At 49.6% G+C, this 17,243-nt stretch overlaps 1 pseudogene; it reads left to right on the top strand.

Moving 5' to 3' along the window:
• Positions 1 to 938: 938 nt before the first annotated feature.
• Positions 939 to 15,004, top strand: LOC150026267 (uncharacterized; annotated as a pseudogene).
• The last annotated feature ends 2,239 nt before the right edge of the window (positions 15,005 to 17,243 follow it).

Below are 17,243 nucleotides of genomic sequence, written 5' to 3'. Positions count from 1 at the left end.
ATAAATTCAAAACAGTAACAATAGAAACCTGGATAAAGGAAGGCGCCACAAACAAAGTTTGATAAGCCTAAGGATGATCGCCACAAGAATTGGTGGATTCTTGATAAGATCGCAAGATGCAGGGAAAAACCCTAGCAGAGAAACACTCTCTAAAATTGTCAAAATATTCGTTCCCCTGTTCTGAGTTCCAATAGTGTATAAATTACAAATTTAGCTAGAGGTCTTTTCTTGTTTGTAAGAAAATAAGACAATACTACAATCCTTATATTTCAAGAATGATCATTTGTCCCAGTGGTTAGGTTGATACTTTGTACTTGGTCCTGAGTTCAATATAATTGTGCATCCTGTTTTTGTTTTTTTTTTCTCCTCATTATTGTTCACGTTGTGCTGTTCACGGGGGTACTGTTCACGGTACTGTTCATTTTATTTTTTTTATTTTAAAAAAAAGAAACAAAAAAAGAAGAAATAGAAAAAAAACAGAAAAAAAAGAAACAAAAAAGGAAGAAGAAAAGGAAAACAGAAATAGAAAAAAAAACAAGAGGAAAACAGAAAAAAAAAATAACTCTTATTCAGTGGATACTTGGTGTTTGTTAAAAGTTCTAAAAGAGTCCTGTTTACATATTTTATTTTCTTTATATATTGTTTTGCTTGTTGTTTTTTAATTGTCTTGCTTGTTGGTTGATAGTCAAATTGTTCTTCACTATTTTGTTCTTTACTATTATTTTTAATTGATCCTGATAGCTACTTTTTAAAGTGATTCTGGATTATTGATTGCTTGATTCTTGTAAGAACCTTAAGTAGAGAAAGAGTGGTAAAAGGTAGTGTGATCATTAGAAAAAAAAAGTCTTATTGTGTAAAACACGAGTGTTGAGTGTAAACACGTGAGAAAGTGGTGTGAGGCCCAAACTTATTGTTATTTGTAATCTGTTTGTTTAAGCATGGTAGGGGAATCGTCAGATAGTGGACTTTCTCAACTACATATGCAAGCCTTAACACAACACTTGGAAAGGATAATGAAACAACAAAGTGATGGACTCCATGAGAGGTTGGATCAAATGGAGCAAGCACAACAAGTAAATCCAGAAAATAGAGGGGGAGATAGGAGGAGGAGAAGAGAAAATGAGGGAGAACAAAGAACTTTGAGAATTGATGGAATAAAATTAAATATTCCCACATTCAATGGGAAAAGTGATCTTGATGCTTACTTGGAGTGGGAAATTAAAGTAGAGCATGTGTTTGCTTGCAATGAGTATAATGAGGAGCAGAAGATGAAGTTGGCAGCAGCTGAATTTTCAGATTATGCTTTAACTTGGTGAAATAAATACTGATCCGATCGGTCATCGGTAGTCGATGACGTCAGCATCAGAGAACCACGTGGACCACTCGAAGGGTGACACGTGGACCAGGTGGCAGAGAGGTCGGGGGGACGATCGCCAAGAGAGGTGATCGGTGGTCAGTAACCAAGTTACCACCGACAGATCAGGCGGCAGAGAGGTCGGGGGATAGATCACCCAGAATGGTGATCGGTGGTCAGTAGCCAAATGACCACCAGCAGACCAGTTCCCAGACTCGCGCCTGGAGGCAGAGCGCGATAAGCGAATAAACACTGATCAGTCATCGGGTGTATTGTCATCGGGGTCTCGTGTTACACGCAGTTAAACTGGGACTGAGGTTCCCAGCGAGAGCGTTACGCATGGACCTCGCATGAGCACACCTCAAGGAATCATGCACGAGAGTGGCCTGAGGGAACTAGTAAGCCAGTCGGTGATTGGTGATTCCCTCAACCCATTACGTGCGTGGCATCGTGAAGGGTAAGTCGCCTACGCAGAGAGTAACGTTTGGTGAGTGTGCCTAGACCAGCCACACCCGACGTTCTCCTAAGAGTATGCGATTTACCCAGATAAGAGAAACATCCTGAGTTACTCCGCAAGGGCGTAACTTAGGCACACAAGGAGAGGCGCTAGAGCCCTTCCAGTAAGTGACACGTGTGTGGTTAGATGTGAGTTGCAGGCCTCCACGTGTCATCATCTGATAGGGGTGCGGTCTAGACAAAAGAGCACTCCGTACCACTAGAGGTACAGACAGGTGCAGCCAAGCGCATACATGCACAGACTCTCGCGCTCCCACTACTGATTCCGAAGGTACACTTTCTCTGAAAAGCATAACAGGGTTCTGACACATGTCAGAAAAGCATAACAGAATTCTGTTATGCCCAGAAGCAGAGAGAGAGATAAAACAAAGAATCAGGGTGAGAGTGAGAGGGAGACGAAAAACAGAGAGCAAGAGTTTTTCACACACACATTACTAGTTTCCAGTTTCTGGTGGTTCTGTTGGACTAACTTGATCGTCGGAGTGCAAACGGCCGCTAGAGGCGCCGTCTGTGTGTTTTGCAGGTCACGTTTGGAACAGCAAGAGAAGGCTCCGAGGGTGATTCTGGAGAAGACGCAGTCGCGTAGACAGGGCAGAGAGTGCTACGGAGCGATTCCTCCACGTTCGAGTTGCCGGCAGGATCATTTGGCGCCCATCGTGGGGCTTAAGGCCGAGACTTCCTCCCTGCGCCAACAGAACACTCAGCTATTGGGGGAGCTCGAGTCCGCTAAAGAAGCAGCTGCTGCTGGGGAGAAAGAATTGAGGAGGTGGTGGGCAAACTGTCTGAAGCTGCCTCCTCCCTTGCTGCCGTCACCACTGAGAGAGATGCTGCGGAGGCTTCAAAGCAAAAACTGGAGGCGGAGAAGGCTGACTTGATGAACGTGGGTGTTGATGCCCTCACTGATGGGTTCGAGCTAGCACTCGAGCAAATCAGATGCGTTCTCCCAGACCTGGACCTCTCGCAGTTCAGCATCTATCATGAAGTGGTGGATGGAAAGCTCATCCCTCCTTCCCCTTAAACTTTTCTCCTTCTTGTAAATTTTCACTTCTGTACAGTTTTCCTTTGCACTTTGGAATTGTATAAGACTTGGCTATGAATGTAAACTCTCAATTTGTATGAGCTTCTTCTTTTGTATAAGTTTCTTCTTTTGGATTTTCTTGAAACTTCACTTATCCTTATGTGCGCAACTAGCTAGCTTAGGTTCAGCGCGATCTTGGCTTTACCTTTCCTTTTGCACACGACTAAGTGTTAACCAGCTTAGGCTTAGCGCGATCTGCTTCTCTTATTCTTTTGCTTCTACTTGATCACGACTGGCTATTCCCTCAGCTTGGTGTTTAACAGTCCTCGTGCGCTGCTTTGCACCACTAGCCAATTACTGACGACTCATCAGTGATCGTTCTTTAGTCTTTACTTAGCTTTCTCTGTCGCTCTAGCGCTAAGTGCATAAAGGACTTTGACATCGATCGCTCAAGATGATGCCTCGTCTTGGGGAAAGGAAAGTGTTTCTCGTTAACCCCTCTTACTTTCCCCAAGGTCATCACCCTCTGGCGGGTTGAGTCGCTCATTCCCTGTCTCACTCCTGGGGTGAGAAGGGTTTCGGACTAAGAGTCTTACTGGGCCAATATTGGTGTATGCCAAGTGGGTAAGGACGTTTTGTCAAAACCTTTCCTTTCCCCCCCTTGGTCTTACTAGCACCCCTGGCTTTTCAAACCTTTCACTGCTTGCACTCACACCTGGGGTGAGGAAGACTTAGATCGGTGCCAGTACTTGCACCTAGGGCAAGTAGGGCCTAACCAATCACCTGCACTTGCACCTGGGGCAAGGAGGATTTTAACTTAAATACTTGAGCACACTTGATATGCTGGAAATTTTTCTTTAATTGGGTGGCCTCGTTAAAAACCCTCCTTAGGGAAAAGAGTGCCCCCTTGTCTTTTCAACTGTCTCCACCACATACAAAGCATGTATCTTTTAGCGCGAGAACGCCATTACTGTACAATTTTAACTGAAATAAAATTTTAAATGGGTGGCGTTCCACGTTCTGGGAATTGCTCCTCCTTCCAAAGTCTCTAGGCGATAGGCTCCGTTTTCCAACGTCTTCACCACTCTGTACGGGCCTGTCCACTTTGGGGATAACTTGTTCTGCATGTCATTCTGATGCGCCTTTCTCATCACCAGATCACCTTCCTGGAAGCGCCTGGGCCTCACTTTGGAGTTGTGCCTCCGCTCTACTCTTCTCTTCACAGCTTCAGCACTGACTCTGGCCTCTTCTCGCACTTCGTCTAGCAAATCCAGATTTACCTTGCGCTCTTCGTTGGACTCTTCAGCAACGAAGTTCAGGAATCTGGGGGAGCTCTCCTGTATCTCCACAGGAATCATGGCGTCTGTCCCATAGACAAGGCTGAAGGGTGTCTCATGGGTGCTGGACTGTGGGGTGGTGTGATAAGACCATACAATTCTGGGGACCTCCTCTGCCCAGCCTCCTTTGGCCTTGTCTAGTCTTCGCTTCAGCCCCTTGAGCAGCACTCGGTTTGCTGACTCCACCTGCCCATTGGTTTGTGGGTGCTCCACTGATGCGAAGACCTGTTGTATCTTTAACTCTTCACACATCTTCCTCAGCTGATGACTTGTGAACTGGGTGCCATTGTCGGAAACCAGCCTCTTGGGTATTCCGAAGCGGCAGACAATGTTCTTCCAGACGAAGTGCTCGACTTTCTGTGCGGTGATGTGTGCGACTGGCTCTGCCTCCACCCGCTTGGTGAAATACTCGATGGCCACAATGAGGAACTTCATCTGCCTTGTCGCCAGGGGAAAGGGTCCTAGGATGTCAATCCCCCATGTATGGAATGGCCACGGGCTATGGATGGACCTCAACTCCTCAGGGGGTGCCTTGTGCCAGTCTGCATGCAGTTGACACTGTTTGCATCGCTGAGCAAACCTTATGCAATCTTCCTTCAGCTTTGGCCAGTAATACCCCGCGCGGAGTACTCTACTTGCCAAAGCGCGACCACCTACGTGGCTTCCGCACACCCCCTCGTGTAGCTCAGACATGAGTCTGGTGCATTGCTCGCCGTGCACACAGATCTGCACAGGGTGAGAAAATCCAAATCTAAAGAGGTTTCCATCTATAAGAGTGAACTTACTTGAACTCCTCTTTATCCTTTTGGCCTCTGCCACATCGAGCGGGAGTACACCATCTTCTAAGTATAGCTGGTATGGCGTCGTCCAGGTGTGGGGTTCCTTCTCCGCATGGACCTCCATCGACTCATCGGTCTTTGAGGGTCGCAATCTCACCCTCGGTGCTCTTAGCGTCTCTTGAGTCAACGACCGATGACCGATCGTTAGACGCTCCATTGACTTGTATACATGAAGCACCTGGTTGTCTGATACGAACGCGCGCGGCACCTTCAGGGTCTCCTGAATGACAGTCCTCTGCTTCCCCCCCTTGCTTGAGCTGGCCAGCTTGGCAAGCAGGTCTGCTCGGGCATTTTGCTCTCTTGGCACGTGCACTAACTCAAACTCGGTGAAGGACGTCTTCAAGAGCTGCACATACTCTAGGTAGGCTGCCATCTGGGGATCCTTTGCTTGGAACTCCCCCGTAACCTGCCCAGTGACCAGTAACGAATCGCTCTTGGCCAGCAGATTTCTTGCTCCCATTTCTCTTGCTAGCAACATTCCTGCGATCAGGGCCTCATACTCTGCCTGATTGTTGCTAGCCTTGAAGGCAAAGCGGAGGGACTGCTCGATCAGTACCCCGTTTGGTCCTTCCAGGATGACTCCAGCGCCGCTTCCCTGCTGATTAGAGGAGCCATCCACCGATAACACCCATCGGAAATCTAGCCCTTCTGCAGGTGTCGCGATTGATGATAGCTCGACTACAAAGTCCGCGAACACCTGCCCCTTGATCGGTCCTCGGGGCTCGTACTGAATATCAAATTCTGACAATTCTACTGCCCATTTGACCATCCTGCCTGCTACATCAGGTTTCTTCAATACATTCTGGATAGGCAGATCAGTCATCACCACCACTGTGAAGCTGTGGAAATAATGCCTGAGTCTTCTGGCTGAGAATACCACCGCCAGAGCAGCCTTCTCGAGGGCTTGGTACCTTGTTTCAGGGCCTTGCAGCACTTTACTCACAAAGTAAACAGGCCTCTGGGCCTGATCCTGCTCTTGCACCAGGACTGAGCTGACTGCTCTCTCCGTCACAGCAAAATATAGACGAAGAGGGATGCCTACCTGAGGTTTTCGCAAGACTGGTGGGCTTGCCAGATACCCCTTTAACTTGATGAAGGCCTCCTCGCACTCCTGTGTCCAGAGGAATCTGTTGTTGCGCTTGAGACACTGGAAGTATGGGTGACCTTTCTCCCCTCCAGCGGACATAAACCGGGATAAGGCTGCCAAGCGACCGGTGAGCTGCTGCACTTCCTTTACCGTCGTTGGGCTCCTCATTGCCACGATTGCTGCACACTTCTCTGGGTTGGCTTCGATTCCCCGCTCTGTTAAGAGGAAACCCAAGAACTTCCCAGCCTCCACACCAAAAATGCATTTCTCAGGGTTGAGCTTCAGCCTGTACTTGGCAATGGTGGTGAATAGCTCTTCCAGATCAGCTGCATGATGCTTCTTCTCTTGGGACGTAACCACCATGTCATCTACATAGGCGTGTACGTTCCTTCCCAGCATGGGCGAGAGCACCCTATCCATGAGCCGCTGGTAGGTAGCCCCCGCATTCTTTAACCCGAATGGCATGACCTTGTAGCAATAGCAAGACCGTTCCGTCATAAACGCAGTCTTGCACTCATCCATGGGGTGCATCCTGATCTGGTTGTACCCCGAGAAAGCGTCCAAGAAGCTGAGCAGCTTTCCCCCCGATGCACTATCAACTAGAGCATCTATACTGGGTAAGGGGTAAGAATCCTTGGGGCACGCCTTGTTGAGGTCAGTGAAGTCCACGCACATCCTCCACTTGCCGCTTGCCTTCTGCACCAGTACCACATTCGCTAGCCACTCAGGGTACTGGATTTCTCTGATATGCCCTGCGGCAAGGAGCTTCTGCGCTTCGTCGTGGATCACCTTCCTCTTCTCCTCGTTGAATTTCCTTCTCCTCTGTCGCACCGGTCGAACCATGGGGTCCATCGACAGACGATGGCATAGGAAATCGGGGTCGATTCCTGGCATGTCGGATGCTGACCATGCAAAGGCATTCATGTGCTTCTCAATCACACCCATGATCAGCCTTCGCTCTTCTTCAACGAGGGATCCCCCCAACTTGAACTTTCTTCCCCCGATGTCCACTTCGACCCATCCTTCAGCTGGGTGGGGCCTTCTCTCACTGGCAATGACCGCTCTCGCGATCCCTGACTCGCGAGGAGTGATCGCGCCTTCCTCTTCTTCTTCAACTTGGGCTACCTGGGAGCCCCCCACCGCAGCATCCTCCATCCTCTGAGCGCCCTGTGTCTCTCTGACCACCGATCGCTCTTCGCGCACGCCTGGAGGTGGTTTTGTGGTGACATGGCACACACTTCTTTTTTGCTTCAGGCTGTTCTCATAACAGCGTCTTGCCTCAGCCTGATCCGACTTGATGGTTATCACGGTCCCTTCCATCGACGGCAGCTTCAACTTCATATGCCTTGTCGATGGTATTGCGCCCAGTCTATTGAGTGTTGGCCTCCCCAACAGGACATTGTACGCAGAAGGGGCGTTCACCACCAGGTACTTTATCTTTTCAGTGCGGGTTGTCGTTCCGTCAGTGAACGTTGTCCTCAGCTCGATGTATCCCCGCACCTCTACCTGATCCCCTGCAAAACCGTAGAGACAACCAGTATACGGTCTTAGCTGGTCAGGGGATAACTGTAACTTGTTGAATGTTGGCCAAAACATGACGTCTGCCGAACTTCCTTGATCTACGAGTACTCGGTGCACTCGCCTTCCCGCAGTGATGAGAGAAATGACCACAGGGTCGTTGTCGTGTGGGACAACGTCCCGTAGATCAGCCTTCCTGAAGATGATGTCCACTTCAGGGTAATGACTCTCATTTACCGCATCTACCGCCATTACTGACCGAGCGTATCTCCTTCTCTGTGAAGCTGTGCATCCCCCACCCGAGAAGCCTCCTGCGATCGTCTGCACTTCCCCATGGACTGGGACTTCATGCTGCTGTTCTCCAGTCTGGGATCCTGACGCGCGATCACCCTGTGGCTCACGCAGGTAATCTGCTAGGAAACCAGACTTCACCAACTCTGCCAGTTGGTGTCCCAGCGCCAAACAGGAATGAAGTGTATGGCCAAAAGCCTGATGAAACTCACACCATTCGTTCTTCTTCCTTCCAAGTACCTTATCTGTCTTCTCTGGTACTCGTAGTCTTGCTGCTACAGCAGGAAGGGCGATGAGATCCGCCAATCCTACCATGAAGTTGTATCTCGGGGGTGCGTTGTTCTCCCTTGCACGCCCCCTGCTCTGGTCTTTGCCTGGTGCATAGGGACGAGGTTTTTCTCGCACCTTCTTCCCCTCCTTGGCCTCATGCACCCTTGCTTGCTGTGGCTTTCCTTGCCCTCTGCGCGGTCTGGGTGGTGCAGCACTTCCCCTCTTCTCAGAAACCTCTGTTTCTGCCACTATGTGCGCCACCGCACGTCGTCGAATCTCTGCAAAAGTGCTGGGATGGCTCCTGATGAGAGACTCGCTGAAAGGGCCAGGCAGCACTCCCTTCTTAAACGCGTGCACAAGCATATCTTCATCTTTGCTGGGCAGTCTAACCACTTGTGCCCCAAAGCGGTTGAGGTAGTCCTTCAGCGACTCCCCCTGGTATTGGCGCACGTCGAACAGATCGTAGGACACCACAGCAAGTGCCTTGTTGACGATGTATTGTTCAGTGAAGAGCTTCGAGAACTGAGAGAAAGACGTGATATGCCCTTCTGGTAAACTCACGAACCACTCCATGGCGATTCCGCTCAATGTGCTCATGAACATCTTGCAGTACACAGCGTCTGAGCCCCCAGACAACATCATCTGGGTGTGGAATGTCGTCAGATGCGCCTCCGGGTCTTCTACCCCCTTGAACGACGCTTTTACCCCCACCAGGTTGGGAGGCACCATGGTTCCCATGATCTCAGGGGAGAATGGCATGGGAAATGCCCTTGGAGGTGAGGGCTGCCTAGACACCCTTTCGTCAGCAACGTGCTCCCTCTGCGCCTGCAACGTCCTTCTCAACTCTTCGTTGACACGATTCAGCTCGTCGTTCCTGCTTTGCGACGCAGCCAACTCCGTCTGCATCCTCTCTTGTTCAACCTTTGACGCTGCGGCGTTATCCTGCAACGTGCGCACCATTTCCAGGACCTGCGCCATTGTCACAGCTCCTTCGTCAGCGGATGGCGCAGGTGATGGTTGTCTGTTTCTAGGCATCTCTCTCTATCAACGAAACTGAAAAAACTCTCGTAAGTCTTTGAAACTGTGGTATATATGGGACAACGATTCACATGGCCCCATCAAGATCTCTGTCTTGATGGTCTCTTGGACCTGCGTTAGGTACTCCCTCCTAGCTTTCTCCACCATGCCCCGCATCAACTCCACAGATTCTTGGGCAGCTTCGAAGTCACTTCGCAGTGACTCCTTGTCGTGCTCAAGATCCTTCACCCTCTTCTCCAGGGCTAGTTGCTTGCGATGCTGGGTGGAAAACTCCAGAGAGAGCACTACCTGCTTGGCCAGGTGCATATCCACCTCATCACCACTCCACTCGACAAGCTCCCGGTTGCTTATGAGTTGTCGGACCAGGGTGATGAACCTGCTGAAGTTTTCGTGGTTGGCCCCAGAAGTGCTTGGGCCCAAGCTGGACCCCCCACCTTCAGCAGTAGCGGTGGGGATTGGCAGTGGTGGTGGTGGACCCCCAGCAGGATGAGCAGGTGGACCAGGTGATTGGCCTGCTGGGGGGGAAGATGGCAGTTGGGAAGTTGGAGGCGGCTGCTGGCCTGGAGAAGGAAGGTTGGTGGGCTCTGGGGCAGTTTGAGCGCAAGGGGGAGGGGAAGACCCTTCCTCCACTTCCACCACCTCAATCTCTCCAGGCTGGAGAGATGAGGCCCCCTCAACCGCTGCTCTCTTCCTTTGGCGGTGAACAAGAGGAGAGCCTGAGCTCTCCTCTTCAGTTGAAGCAGCAGCAGCAGCAGAAGAAGAAGCGGAAGCCTTCACCAGCCTTTTCCTTTTCTTCCCTTGCTCGGGGCCTTCAGCTGGCGCGACCGAGAGTGGAGGGGCCGCAATGGGCTCAGTGGTAGAAGAGGAGGAACCAGTGCCCTTGGCTCCCCTACGTTTGGCAAGCTCCAGCAGGGCCAGCCTCCTGTCCTTCCCCGACATTGAGTCTGCATAGATGAAAAAAGGAAGAGTTAGAGGACCAAGGTATGCAAGTAAGGTAAAAAACACATAAAACATGCATGAAAAGGTGCAGGCATCCTAAGAGAGGTGAAAGAAGAGCTACCTATATATTTTTTCAGAGCCACCACATCAAACTCATGTTTGATGAGGAGTGCAGAGTTGTACTTGGCCCCCAGGAATAGCCCACATAGCTCGCGCTCGTAGGGGGCCATAGCTTCGAGGTCCCTGGATTTCTTGAACTCAACTCCAGGAACCCAGTAGAGGGGGTACCCCTCGAGCAGACTTGGACTTTGAGGGGTAGCAGATATCATGTAGAATCTTCCCTTCCAATCTTTGAAGGATTGCTGGTACAGGCCCAGGAGCACCCGTCCAGCAACCCCGTTCAGGCTGACCCAGGACCTGTCCCCAGGGTTCTTCGCTTCGAAGAAATAGAGGAACACGTCCACGGAGGCGTTGTGCCCGAAATAGTTGCAGAGGATTTGAAACGCCCGGATGAAGGCCCAGGCATTTGGATGGAGTTGGCAGGGCGCGACGTTTAACTCCATCATCAGCTCTTTCTCGAAGAAAGTGAAAGGGAGGCGCAGCTTTAGTCTTTTGAAAATGGCGGAGTAGATGAAGACAAAGGGCACCCCATTGGTGGCCCTGTCATCCGCGCAGATAGGCATCCCTCGAGGAGGGATGCGGATTTGAATGTTGAAGTCGTTCTCCCTGTCGATGGAGCAGGAAGGCTCATCGGGGTTGCGACTTAGCAGGGACTTGAGATGGCCCTCAGGCAGTAGAGTGGAGGTTTCGGCGAGCAATGCCAGGGGAGCCCATTGGTAGACCCTGGCATTGTCGTGGTAGGAGGTAGCCACAGGCGGTGGTGGAGCTGGCGCACTCGCGGAAGGCTGTGCACCAGAAGAAGAAGCAATGATGCGCGCAGTTTGTTTCAAGCGAGCCATCGTGAGATAGCTGCAAATGGAGGAAAAACGAAAAGGTCAGAATAAATGGGAGAAGAAGGAATGATGAATGTTTCGGTGAAAACAGAAAAGGGAAAGGAGAAGGAGATGCCCAGATGAAAAGAAAAAGAAGAAGAAGCAGAAGCCAGGGTAAGAGCACGAAAAAACCCTAGCGCGGGGTCGAGAGAGGGAAATAGAGAAGATGAATGCATGACAACCAGAATGATAAATGCAATCGGTAAAGATGACCAAAAAGGGGCCAGGGAGAAGAAAAACCATACCTTTGGATGATCGCAAGAGTTTGGGAAGCAGAGAATCTGAAGAAAGATGGGTGCGCAGAGGAGAAGTTCGCAGAGAGTCTGGGAGTCGAATGAAGAAGATGGAGGAACAGTGAAAGGGGCGCGCCAATTTGAATAAGAGAAGCGCTAGCGACGCGCAGCGCTGGCCGTTGATGGGGCCACGTGTCGCGAGATTAAGAGAAGAAGCCCAAACGTTAAAGAAGCAGCACGTGAGGTGGCACGTGAGGCGGCCCCACTTGCCACGTGGACTGGGGGCACGACCACTTAGTCTCTTCGCTGAGAACGAGTTCTCGACTCGAGACTGGGGGGCTTGTGATCCGATCGGTCATCGGTAGTCGATGACGTCAGCATCAGAGAACCACGTGGACCACTCGAAGGGTGACACGTGGACCAGGTAGCAGAGAGGTCGGGGGGACGATCGCCAAGAGAGGTGATCGGTGGTCAGTAACCAAGTTACCACCGACAGATCAGGCGGCAGAGAGGTCGGGGGATAGATCACCCAGAATGGTGATCGGTGGTCAGTAGCCAAGTGACCACCAGCAGACCAGTTCCCAGACTCGCGCCTGGAGGCAAAGCGCGATAAGCGAATAAACACTGATCAGTCATCGGGTGTATTGTCATCGGGGTCTCGTGTTACACGCAGTTAAACTGGGACTGAGGTTCCCAGCGAGAGCGTTACGCATGGACCTCGCATGAGCACACCTCAAGGAATCAAGCACGAGAGTGGCCTGAGGGAACTAGTAAGGCAGTCGGTGATTGGTGATTCCCTCAACCCATTACGTGCGTGGCATCGTGAAGGGTAAGTCGCCTACGCAGAGAGTAACGTTTGGTGAGTGTGCCTAGACCAGCCACACCCGACGTTCTCCTAAGAGTATGCGATTTACCCAGATAAGAGAAACATCCTGAGTTACTCCGCAAGGGCGTAACTTAGGCACACAAGGAGAGGCGCTAGAGCCCTTCCAGTAAGTGACACGTGTGTGGTTAGATGTGAGTTGCAGGCCTCCACGTGTCATCATCTGAGAGGGGTGCGGTCCAGACAAAAGAGCACTCCGTACCACTAGAGGTACAGACAGGCGCAGCCAAGCGCAGACATGCACAGACTCTCGCGCTCCCACTACTGATTCCGAAGGTACACTTTCTCTGAAAAGCATAACAGGGTTCTGACACATGTCAGAAAAGCATAACAGAATTCTGTTATGCCCAGAAGCAGAGAGAGAGAGATAAAACAGAGAATCAGGGTGAGAGTGAGGGGGAGACGAAAAATAGAGAGCAAGAGTTTTTCACACACACATTACTAGTTTCCAGTTTCTGGTGGTTCTGTTGGACTAACTTGATCGTCGGAGTGCAAACGGCCGCTAGAGGCGCCGTCTGTGTTTTTTGCAGGTCACGTTTGGAACAGCAAGAGAAGGCTCCGAGGGTGATTCTGCAGAAGACGCAGTCGCGTAGACAGGGCAGAGAGTGCTACGGAGCGATTCCTCCACGTTCGAGTTGCCGGCAGGATCAAATACCAAAGGGACAGAACTAGATATGACGAACCCATGGTAGAATCTTGGACAGAAATGAAAAGGATTATGAGGAAGAGATATATTCCAGCAGGCTACAATAGGGATTTGCAACTCAAACTCCAGAGAAAGACTCAAGGAAATAAAAGTGTGGAAGAGTATTTTTAAGAGATGGAGGTAACCATGATTAGAGCTGGAATGAATGAAGAAAACGAAGCAATCATGGCTAGGTTTTTTAATGGACTGAACTACGATATTAGGGATGTTGTGGAGCTGCAAGAGTATGTTGACATTGAGGACTTGTTGCACAAGGCTAACCAAGTAGAACAACAACTCAAGAGGAAAGGAATCATGAGGAGGAGTTCTAACAATAATAATAATTCCAACTGGAAGGATAAAGGAGCTCCCTCAAGTTCAGCCATGTCTTCAAGTGGGAAGTCATCTAATAAATATAACAATTCACCACCTAAAAGGAAGACAAGTGATGTAAAATGTTTCAAATGCTTAGGAAGGGGACATTATGCTGCGGAATGTCCAACAAAAAAAACTATGTACATGTTATCAAATGGACAAATAGACGGTGAACCTTCAAGTGAAGAAGAGAAAGAGGATGTAGAGGTGGAGTTGGATGCATTTGAGGGTGATTTGTTCATGATTCGAAGGCTTTTAGGAAGCAAAATGCAAGCTTTGGACCAAACCCAAAGGGAAAATATTTTCCATACTAGATGTTCCATTCAAGGGAAAATATGTTCACTCATAGTTGATGGAGGAAGTTGCACCAATGTAGCTAGCTCAAGACTAGTTACCAAACTGAATTTGGAGACAAAACTGCACCTAAGGCCATACAAGCTTTAATGGCTTAGTGAAGATGGAGAGATGACAGTGAGTAAGCAAGTGGAGGTGAACCTATCCATATGACAATATAATGACAATGTCTTGTGTGATGTGGTTCCAATGGAGACAACTCACATTTTGTTAGGGAGGCCGTGGCAGTTTGACACCAAGGCTATTCATGATGGTTTCACTAATAAAATCTCTTTCATGTAGAATAATAAGAAGATCATTCTCAAACCCTTATCTCCCAGAGAGTTGTGTGAGGATCAAATCAAATTGAGAGAAAAGAGAGTCCAAGAGAAAAGAGAGATGAGTGAAACACCTAAACAGAGCAAGAGTGAAACACCTAAAAAGAGAGAAACACATGAGAGAAAAATGAGTGGATTACTGAAAGTGAATGAAGTGAAAAAGTTGCTACTTTCTAGCAAACCCCTTTACTTACTTTATTGCAAAAACAATACTTTGGTTGCTGACCATTCTAATCAAATTAATTTTCTTCCTAGTGTTAATTCTTTGTTGTAGGAATTCCAGGATGTGTTTCCAAGTGATGTTCCTAGAGGACTCCCACCCCTAAGGTGAATTGAACATCACATTGACCTTCTTCCAGGAGCATCTTTGCCTAATAGGCCAGCTTATAGAAGCAACCCTCAAGAGACAAAGGAGATCCAAACTAAAGTAGAAGAACTTATGAACAAAGGATGGGTGCAAGAGAGCATGAGCCCCTGTGTTGTTCCAGTTATTTTGGTGCCTAAAAAGGATGGTTCTTGGAGGATGTGCACAAATTGTAGAGCACTCAATAACATTACCATCAAGTATAGAAACCTTATTCCTAGGTTAGATTATTTATTGGATGAATTGTACGGTGCTTGTATATTTTCAAAATTTGACTTCAGAAGTGGTTACCATCAAATTAGGATTAGGGAGGGGGATGAATGGAAAACTGCCTTTAAAACAAAATATGGATTGTATGAGTGGCGTGTGATGCCATTTGGGCTAACAAATGCCCCAAGCACTTTTATGAGATTAATGAACCATGTTTTGAGAGAATTTTTGGGCAAATTTGTTGTGGTGTATTTTGATGACATCTTGATCTATAGCACTAGTTTGGAATTCCATGAGGAACATTTGTGTGTTGTTTTGAATGTTCTTAGAAAAGAAAAGTTGTATGCTAATCTTGATAAATGCAGCTTTTGTTCGGTGAATTGAGGTTTTTCACCGCTTGCTTGCGTTTTGTTCGGTGAATTGAGGTTTTTCGCCGCTCGCTTGCGTTTTGTTCGGTGAATTGAGGTTTTTCCCCGTTCGTTTGAGTTCTTGTTCGGAGAGTTGAAGTTTTTCGCTGTTAGCACGAGTTTCAATCGGTAAATTGAAGACTTTACCGTTCGTTCGTGTTTCTGGCCGGTGAATCGGGAGTTTTGGCAAAGAAGCAGTAGGTTGTTCTGAGAACGCAAGTTTCTGTGAAGGTTTTGCGTCTGAATCGATCGGCGTGCTGTTGTGTTTGCGTTCTTGGAAGTTCTTGGGAGTTTGAGAGTTTTTGACCGATTGATTGCTGGATCGATCGTTTGCTGGTGAAGGTTTTGTTCGCTGAAGTTTGATTTGCTGATTTTTGATGAGAAAGATGAGAAGCAACCGTTCAAGTCCCGTTGTGTCAGCTGCTGCAGAAGGCGCCATGACCATGGCGCAGATGATGGAGATCATGCGTGCGTTGCAGGCAAATGTGGAGGCATCGCGCATAGAGCAGGCAAAGATGCATGAAGACCTGGTCGCCTCTCAGGCCAGGAATGAAGAGCTCAGCAAAGTTACTGAGGAGTTGCGACAAGCTCTTCAGGAGCAGAGAGGACGCACAGTGGTTGAAGAAGTTGCGCCGTCGTCACCACCGCGTGTTTTCCCAATGCCATTTGCTCAGGCGATCACGGACACGCTGATCCCTGCGAGCGTGGTACCTGTGAAAGCCTCTTTCACCGGCGTGGAGGATCCTGAGGCACATCTCACTACGTTCCACACGCAGATGATGCTGTCAGGAGGCTCCGATGCGGTATATTGCAAGATGTTTGTGAGCACGCTCCAGGGAACAGCGCTGGAATGGTTTGTTAGCCTGCCTACAGGTCACATAACCAATTTCCAGCAGTTTTCGAAGCTTTTCGTCGACCAGTACATTGTGAACAAGGCGCCACCTAGGGTGTCTTATGATTTGTTCGACGTAAGGCAGTACCAGGGAGAGTCCCTCAGGGACTACTTGAATCGCTTTGGAGCACAGATGGTCCGCTCGCCCGCTAAAGACGAGGAGATGTTGGTATACGCTTTCAAAAAGGGCGTGCTGCCGGGACCTTTCTGTGAGGCGCTGATTAGGGCCCACCCCGCCACGTTTGCTGAAGTTAGGCGACTTGCGGTGGCCCACATCACCGACGAGAGTGAGGTCGCCGAGAAGAGAGATAGCGTGGCCCCTGCTAGGCCACGAGCCCAGACTAGAATCTAGCCGCAGAGGGTGCTGGAGATGATGGCGGCCAAGAAGGATCAAAGGACTCGCCATCCTTATGACCCAAGGAAAAACAAGGGAAGGGGCCCAGGGTGCCCCAGGGAGTACAATCACCCACCAAAGTACAAGTTTGTCATGGGGTTGGCGGACCTAATCGCCATTCCCAACATAGCAGCCAGGCTTAAGGCGCCTCAAAAAGTGGGCGACAAGGTGTTAGGACCATAACCAAACGCCTGGTGTGAGTTCCACCAGAGTTTTGGTCACACCGTTGATTCGTGTTTGGCCCTGGGATACCAGCTTGACGACCTGGTCAAGAGCGGTTTCTTGAATGATTACCTGCTGGACAAGAGGACGGGAGGTGCGTCGAGCTCCCAGCCGGCGAGTGGTGAGGCTCAGCAGCATGAGATGCCCACTCATGGCAGATCCACACCATCGCTGGAGGATTCTTGGGTGGTGGATGCACTGCATCACAAAGGAAGAAATACGCGAGGCCTGTGATGACGGTGGATATGTTCGAGGATCACTCGCCAGATGTGGACATCACGTTCACAAAGCAGGATCTTAGGGACGTTGTGCCTCACGACAACGATCCCATAGTCATCTCGCTCGTCACAGCGGGAAGGAAAGTCCACCGGGTATTGGTGGACCAAGGAAGCTCGGCAGATGTAATGTTCTGGCCGACTTTCACGCAGTTGTAGCTACCCCTTGACCAGCTAAGACCCTATGGAGGGTGCTTGTATGGGTTCGCTGGCGACCAGGTGGAGGTCAGGGGGTACATCGAGCTGAGAACAACGTTCACGAATGAGGTGGCCTCGAGGACGGAGAAGGTCAAGTACCTCGTTGTGAACGCCCCCTCAGCCTATAACATTCTGTTGGGGAGACCCACCCTCAACAGAATAGGAGCTGTGCCCTCAACCAAGCACATGAAGGTTAAGTTGCCATCAATGGAGGGAGTGGTGATCACCATCAGAT

The sequence above is a fragment of the Phaseolus vulgaris genome, chromosome 6 (assembly GCF_051622355.1).
Source record: "Phaseolus vulgaris cultivar YP4 chromosome 6, ASM5162235v1, whole genome shotgun sequence".
Classification (NCBI taxonomy): domain Eukaryota; kingdom Viridiplantae; phylum Streptophyta; class Magnoliopsida; order Fabales; family Fabaceae; genus Phaseolus; species Phaseolus vulgaris.
This window is presented reverse-complemented; position numbering and strand designations above follow the sequence as displayed.